The sequence below is a fragment of the Oncorhynchus nerka genome, unplaced genomic scaffold (genome assembly GCF_034236695.1).
Source record: "Oncorhynchus nerka isolate Pitt River unplaced genomic scaffold, Oner_Uvic_2.0 unplaced_scaffold_1843, whole genome shotgun sequence".
Classification (NCBI taxonomy): domain Eukaryota; kingdom Metazoa; phylum Chordata; class Actinopteri; order Salmoniformes; family Salmonidae; genus Oncorhynchus; species Oncorhynchus nerka.
Genome location: NW_027039481.1, coordinates 62,130 through 68,129, shown reverse-complemented (window position 1 = coordinate 68,129; position 6,000 = coordinate 62,130). Strand labels below are relative to the sequence as shown.

Sequence of the window (6,000 nt, the reverse complement as noted above, 5' to 3'; positions counted from 1 at the left end):
AAACAGATGACTTAGCACATCTATTTCCTTCTTAAAATGTCAACATTCTGGAAAGTAGAGTTGTGCAAAAGCTAATTTCACAACTAAATATACTCATCAGAGAATTTGGGGATTAACTTCAGACCGCATGCATTTCAAGTAGTAGCTCAGAGACACATCCCCTTACTATATCATAGCAGGGTTGCCATTTTGAGAAAACTTTTTTTCTTCAAAGTCATCCAATGAAAGAACCTTTCCTTGGTACCAGGTATCTTTCAGTAAGGCACAGATGGGATTTGAACCCATGATCTTCGGTTTACAAGACCGACGCCTTACCGCTTGGCCACCATGCCACTCTATGCTGCAAGATATTTATCAACATTCTGGAAAGTAGGAGTTGTGTAATGTGAATTTGGCACACAAATAAACATTCTGGATAGGAGTTGTGTAATGTGGAGAACCTCAGTGGGATTGAACCAAGGACCTCATACATAAATAGCATGCACTCCCCCTCTGAGCTTCGATACCATTTTATTTGCAGATAAAATGCAATATTAATACAATGTACTTTTTATATACACCACTCCATTGAAACTACAATGAAATGATAGCAGCAATTCTAAATACAAGCAAGTATGGACAGTCATCTAACCCATGAACTTCAGTTTTTGAAAATGATGCAATTGAAGTTGGCAACCATGCCACTTCTGTTCCATAAATGTACGAACAGGGATTGAACACATGTTCTTCAGATTACAAGCGCAAATTATTCAGCACATCTCTGTTTCCTGCTGAGAATTTCAACATTCTGGAAAGAAGGAGATGGGTCAATGCAAAAATTGTTATGGAGAAGCTGGGGATTGAACCCAGGACCTCATACATGCAAAGCATGCGCTCTACCACTGAGCTACATCCCCTTTCTGTGAAAGAAAAAATGTTTCTTATTTTTTTAAATTTCACCTATAATTAACCAGGTAAGCCAGTTGAGAACAAGTTTTCATATTCAACTGCGACCTGGCCAAGATAAAGCAAAGCAGCGCAACACAAACAACAACACAGAGTTACAGATGGAATAAACAAGCGTACAGTCAATAACACAATAGAAGAAAAAAGAAAGTCTATATACAGTGCGTGCAAATGGAGGTAAGGCAATAAATAGGCCATTGTAGCAAAGTATTTACAATTTAGCAAATTAACACTGGAGTGATAGATGAGCAGATGATGATGTGCAAGTAGAAATACTGGTGTGCAAAGAGCAGAAAGTAAATTAAAACAATATGGGGATTAGGTAGGTAGATTGGGTGGGCTATTTACAGATGGGCTTTGTACAGCTGCAGCGATCAGTTAGCTGCTCAGATAGCCGATGTTTAAAGTTAGCAGTGTTGCCAACACCTCAGTAAGGAAAGTAGCTATTGGCTGTCCTAAAAGTCGCTAGAAGTTGCTAAATGATGTCATCACCTAATTTGCATAATTGTGCATGTAATTGTGATGGACACTGTAGGAGTGAGGAATAACATTGTGGAAGAGACAAAAAGTGAGAAAAATGAAAATGTCTGCAAGTATTCATACTTGCTAAATACAGTGACTAAGTCGCTAAGTTGGCAACACTGAAAGTTAGTGAGGGAATATGTCTCCAGCTTCAGCGATTTTTGCCATTCGTTCCAGTCATTGTCAGCAGAGAACTGTAAGGAAAGGCGGCCAAAGGAGGTGTTGGCTTTGGGGGATGACCAGTGAGATATACCTGCTGGAGCGCGTGCTACGGGTGGGGGTTGTTATCGTGACCAGTGAGCTGAGATAAGGCGGAGCTTTACCTAGCATAGACTAAAAAGATGACCTGGAGCGAGTCGGTCTGGCGATGAATATGTAGCGAGGGCCAGCCGACTAGAGCATACAGGTCGTAGTGGCCATATCAATACAATTGACCTTTTCTTTACACTGTTCTAATGAAAGTACATTTCCATAATATCATCTAGCTTCCATAAACGTCGAACAAGGATTGAACCCATGTGCTTCAGTTTACAAAAACAGATGACTTAGCACATCTATTTCCTTCTTAAAATGTCAACATTCTGGAAAGTAGAGTTGTGCAAAAGCTAATTTCACAACTAAATATACTCATCAGAGAATTTGGGGATTAACTTCAGACCGCATGCATTTCAAGTAGTAGCTCAGAGACACATCCCCTTACTATATCATAGCAGGGTTGCCATTTTGAGAAAACTTTTTTTTTTTCAAAGTCATCCAATGAAAGAACCTTTCCTTGGTACCAGGTATCTTTCAGTAAGGCACAGATGGGATTTGAACCCATGATCTTCGGTTTACAAGACCGACGCCTTACCGCTTGGCCACCATGCCACTCTATGCTGCAAGATATTTATCAACATTCTGGAAAGTAGGAGTTGTGTAATGTGAATTTGGCACACAAATAAACTCAGTGGAGAACCTTGGGATTGAACCAAGGACCTCATACATAAATAGCATGCACTCCCCCTCTGAGCTTCGATACCATTTTATTTGCAGATAAAATGCAATATTAATACAATGTACTTTTTATATACACCACTCCATTGAAACTACAATGAAATGATAGCAGCAATTCTAAATACAAGCAAGTATGGACAGTCATCTAACCCATGAACTTCAGTTTTTGAAAATGATGCAATTGAAGTTGGCAACCATGCCACTTCTGTTCCATAAATGTACGAACAGGGATTGAACACATGTTCTTCAGATTACAAGCGCAAATTATTCAGCACATCTCTGTTTCCTGCTGAGAATTTCAACATTCTGGAAAGAAGGAGATGGGTCAATGCAAAAATTGTTATGGAGAAGCTGGGGATTGAACCCAGGACCTCATACATGCGAAGCATGCGCTCTACCACTGAGCTACATCCCCTTTCTGTGAAAGAAAAAATGTTTCTTATTTTTTTAAATTTCACCTATAATTAACCAGGTAAGCCAGTTGAGAACAAGTTTTCATATTCAACTGCGACCTGGCCAAGATAAAGCAAAGCAGCGCAACACAAACAACAACACAGAGTTACAGATGGAATAAACAAGCGTACAGTCAATAACACAATAGAAGAAAAAAAGAAAGTCTATATACAGTGCGTGCAAATGGAGGTAAGGCAATAAATAGGCCATTGTAGCAAAGTATTTACAATTTAGCAAATTAACACTGGAGTGATAGATGAGCAGATGATGATGTGCAAGTAGAAATACTGGTGTGCAAAGAGCAGAAAGTAAATTAAAACAATATGGGGATTAGGTAGGTAGATTGGGTGGGCTATTTACAGATGGGCTTTGTACAGCTGCAGCGATCAGTTAGCTGCTCAGATAGCCGATGTTTAAAGTTAGCAGTGTTGCCAACACCTCAGTAAGGAAAGTAGCTATTGGCTGTCCTAAAAGTCGCTAGAAGTTGCTAAATGATGTCATCACCTAATTTGCATAATTGTGCATGTAATTGTGATGGACACTGTAGAGTGAGGAATAACATTGTGGAAGAGACAAAAAGTGAGAAAAATGAAAATGTCTGCAAGTATTCATACTTGCTAAATACAGTGACTAAGTCGCTAAGTTGGCAACACTGAAAGTTAGTGAGGGAATATGTCTCCAGCTTCAGCGATTTTTGCAATTCGTTCCAGTCATTGTCAGCAGAGAACTGTAAGGAAAGGAGGCCAAAGGAGGTGTTGGCTTTGGGGGATGACCAGTGAGATATACCTGCTGGAGCGCGTGCTACGGGTGGGGGTTGTTATCGTGACCAGTGAGCTGAGATAAGGCGGAGCTTTACCTAGCATAGACTAAAAAGATGACCTGGAGCGAGTCGGTCTGGCGATGAATATGTAGCGAGGGCCAGCCGACTAGAGCATACAGGTCGTAGTGGCCATATCAATACAATTGACCTTTTCTTTACACTGTTCTAATGAAAGTACATTTCCATAATATCATCTAGCTTCCATAAACGTCGAACAAGGATTGAACCCATGTGCTTCAGTTTACAAAAACAGATGACTTAGCACATCTATTTCCTTCTTAAAATGTCAACATTCTGGAAAGTAGAGTTGTGCAAAAGCTAATTTCACAACTAAATATACTCATCAGAGAATTTGGGGATTAACTTCAGACCGCATGCATTTCAAGTAGTAGCTCAGAGACACATCCCTTACTATATCATAGCAGGGTTGCCATTTTGAGAAAACTTTTTTTTCTTCAAAGTCATCCAATGAAAGAACCTTTCCTTGGTACCAGGTATCTTTCAGTAAGGCACAGATGGGATTTGAACCCATGATCTTCGGTTTACAAGACCGACGCCTTACCGCTTGGCCACCATGCCACTCTATGCTGCAAGATATTTATCAACATTCTGGAAAGTAGGAGTTGTGTAATGTGAATTTGGCACACAAATAAACTCAGTGGAGAACCTTGGGATTGAACCAAGGACCTCATACATAAATAGCATGCACTCCCCCTCTGAGCTTCGATACCATTTTATTTGCAGATAAAATGCAATATTAATACAATGTACTTTTTATATACACCACTCCATTGAAACTACAATGAAATGATAGCAGCAATTCTAAATACAAGCAAGTATGGACAGTCATCTAACCCATGAACTTCAGTTTTTGAAAATGATGCAATTGAAGTTGGCAACCATGCCACTTCTGTTCCATAAATGTACGAACAGGGATTGAACACATGTTCTTCAGATTACAAGCGCAAATTATTCAGCACATCTCTGTTTCCTGCTGAGAATTTCAACATTCTGGAAAGAAGGAGATGGGTCAATGCAAAAATTGTTATGGAGAAGCTGGGGATTGAACCCAGGACCTCATACATGCGAAGCATGCGCTCTACCACTGAGCTACATCCCCTTTCTGTGAAAGAAAAAAATGTTTCTTATTTTTTTAAATTTCACCTATAATTAACCAGGTAAGCCAGTTGAGAACAAGTTTTCATATTCAACTGCGACCTGGCCAAGATAAAGCAAAGCAGCGCAACACAAACAACAACACAGAGTTACAGATGGAATAAACAAGCGTACAGTCAATAACACAATAGAAGAAAAAAAGAAAGTCTATATACAGTGCGTGCAAATGGAGGTAAGGCAATAAATAGGCCATTGTAGCAAAGTATTTACAATTTAGCAAATTAACACTGGAGTGATAGATGAGCAGATGATGATGTGCAAGTAGAAATACTGGTGTGCAAAGAGCAGAAAGTAAATTAAAACAATATGGGGATTAGGTAGGTAGATTGGGTGGGCTATTTACAGATGGGCTTTGTACAGCTGCAGCGATCAGTTAGCTGCTCAGATAGCCGATGTTTAAAGTTAGCAGTGTTGCCAACACCTCAGTAAGGAAAGTAGCTATTGGCTGTCCTAAAAGTCGCTAGAAGTTGCTAAATGATGTCATCACCTAATTTGCATAATTGTGCATGTAATTGTGATGGACACTGTAGGAGTGAGGAATAACATTGTGGAAGAGACAAAAAGTGAGAAAAATGAAAATGTCTGCAAGTATTCATACTTGCTAAATACAGTGACTAAGTCGCTAAGTTGGCAACACTGAAAGTTAGTGAGGGAATATGTCTCCAGCTTCAGCGATTTTTGCCATTCGTTCCAGTCATTGTCAGCAGAGAACTGGAAGGAAAGGCGGCCAAAGGAGGTGTTGGCTTTGGGGATGACCAGTGAGATATACCTGCTGGAGCGCGTGCTACGGGTGGGGGTTGTTATCGTGACCAGTGAGCTGAGATAAGGCGGAGCTTTACCTAGCATAGACTAAAAAGATGACCTGGAGCGAGTCGGTCTGGCGATGAATATGTAGCGAGGGCCAGCCGACTAGAGCATACAGGTCGTAGTGGCCATATCAATACAATTGACCTTTTCTTTACACTGTTCTAATGAAAGTACATTTCCATAATATCATCTAGCTTCCATAAACGTCGAACAAGGATTGAACCCATGTGCTTCAGTTTACAAAAACAGATGACTTAGCACATCTATTTCCTTCTTAAAATGTC

At 40.0% G+C, this 6,000-nt stretch overlaps 6 non-coding genes across 6 annotated transcripts; all 6 read right to left on the bottom strand.

Moving 5' to 3' along the window:
* Positions 1-260: 260 nt before the first annotated feature.
* On the bottom strand, positions 261-332 carry trnat-ugu (transfer RNA threonine (anticodon UGU)). The gene has a single exon. It is a non-coding gene; the product is annotated as a tRNA-Thr (tRNA).
* A 492-nt stretch (positions 333-824) lies between these two features.
* trnaa-ugc (transfer RNA alanine (anticodon UGC)) lies at positions 825-896 on the bottom strand. The gene has a single exon. It is a non-coding gene; the product is annotated as a tRNA-Ala (tRNA).
* A 1,366-nt stretch (positions 897-2,262) lies between these two features.
* Positions 2,263-2,334, bottom strand: trnat-ugu (transfer RNA threonine (anticodon UGU)). Its single transcript has one exon. It is a non-coding gene; the product is annotated as a tRNA-Thr (tRNA).
* A 469-nt stretch (positions 2,335-2,803) lies between these two features.
* trnaa-cgc (transfer RNA alanine (anticodon CGC)) lies at positions 2,804-2,875 on the bottom strand. The gene has a single exon. It is a non-coding gene; the product is annotated as a tRNA-Ala (tRNA).
* Positions 2,876-4,240: 1,365 nt separating this feature from the next.
* On the bottom strand, positions 4,241-4,312 carry trnat-ugu (transfer RNA threonine (anticodon UGU)). Its single transcript has one exon. It is a non-coding gene; the product is annotated as a tRNA-Thr (tRNA).
* A 469-nt stretch (positions 4,313-4,781) lies between these two features.
* trnaa-cgc (transfer RNA alanine (anticodon CGC)) lies at positions 4,782-4,853 on the bottom strand. The gene has a single exon. It is a non-coding gene; the product is annotated as a tRNA-Ala (tRNA).
* Between the last annotated feature and the right edge of the window lie 1,147 nt (positions 4,854-6,000).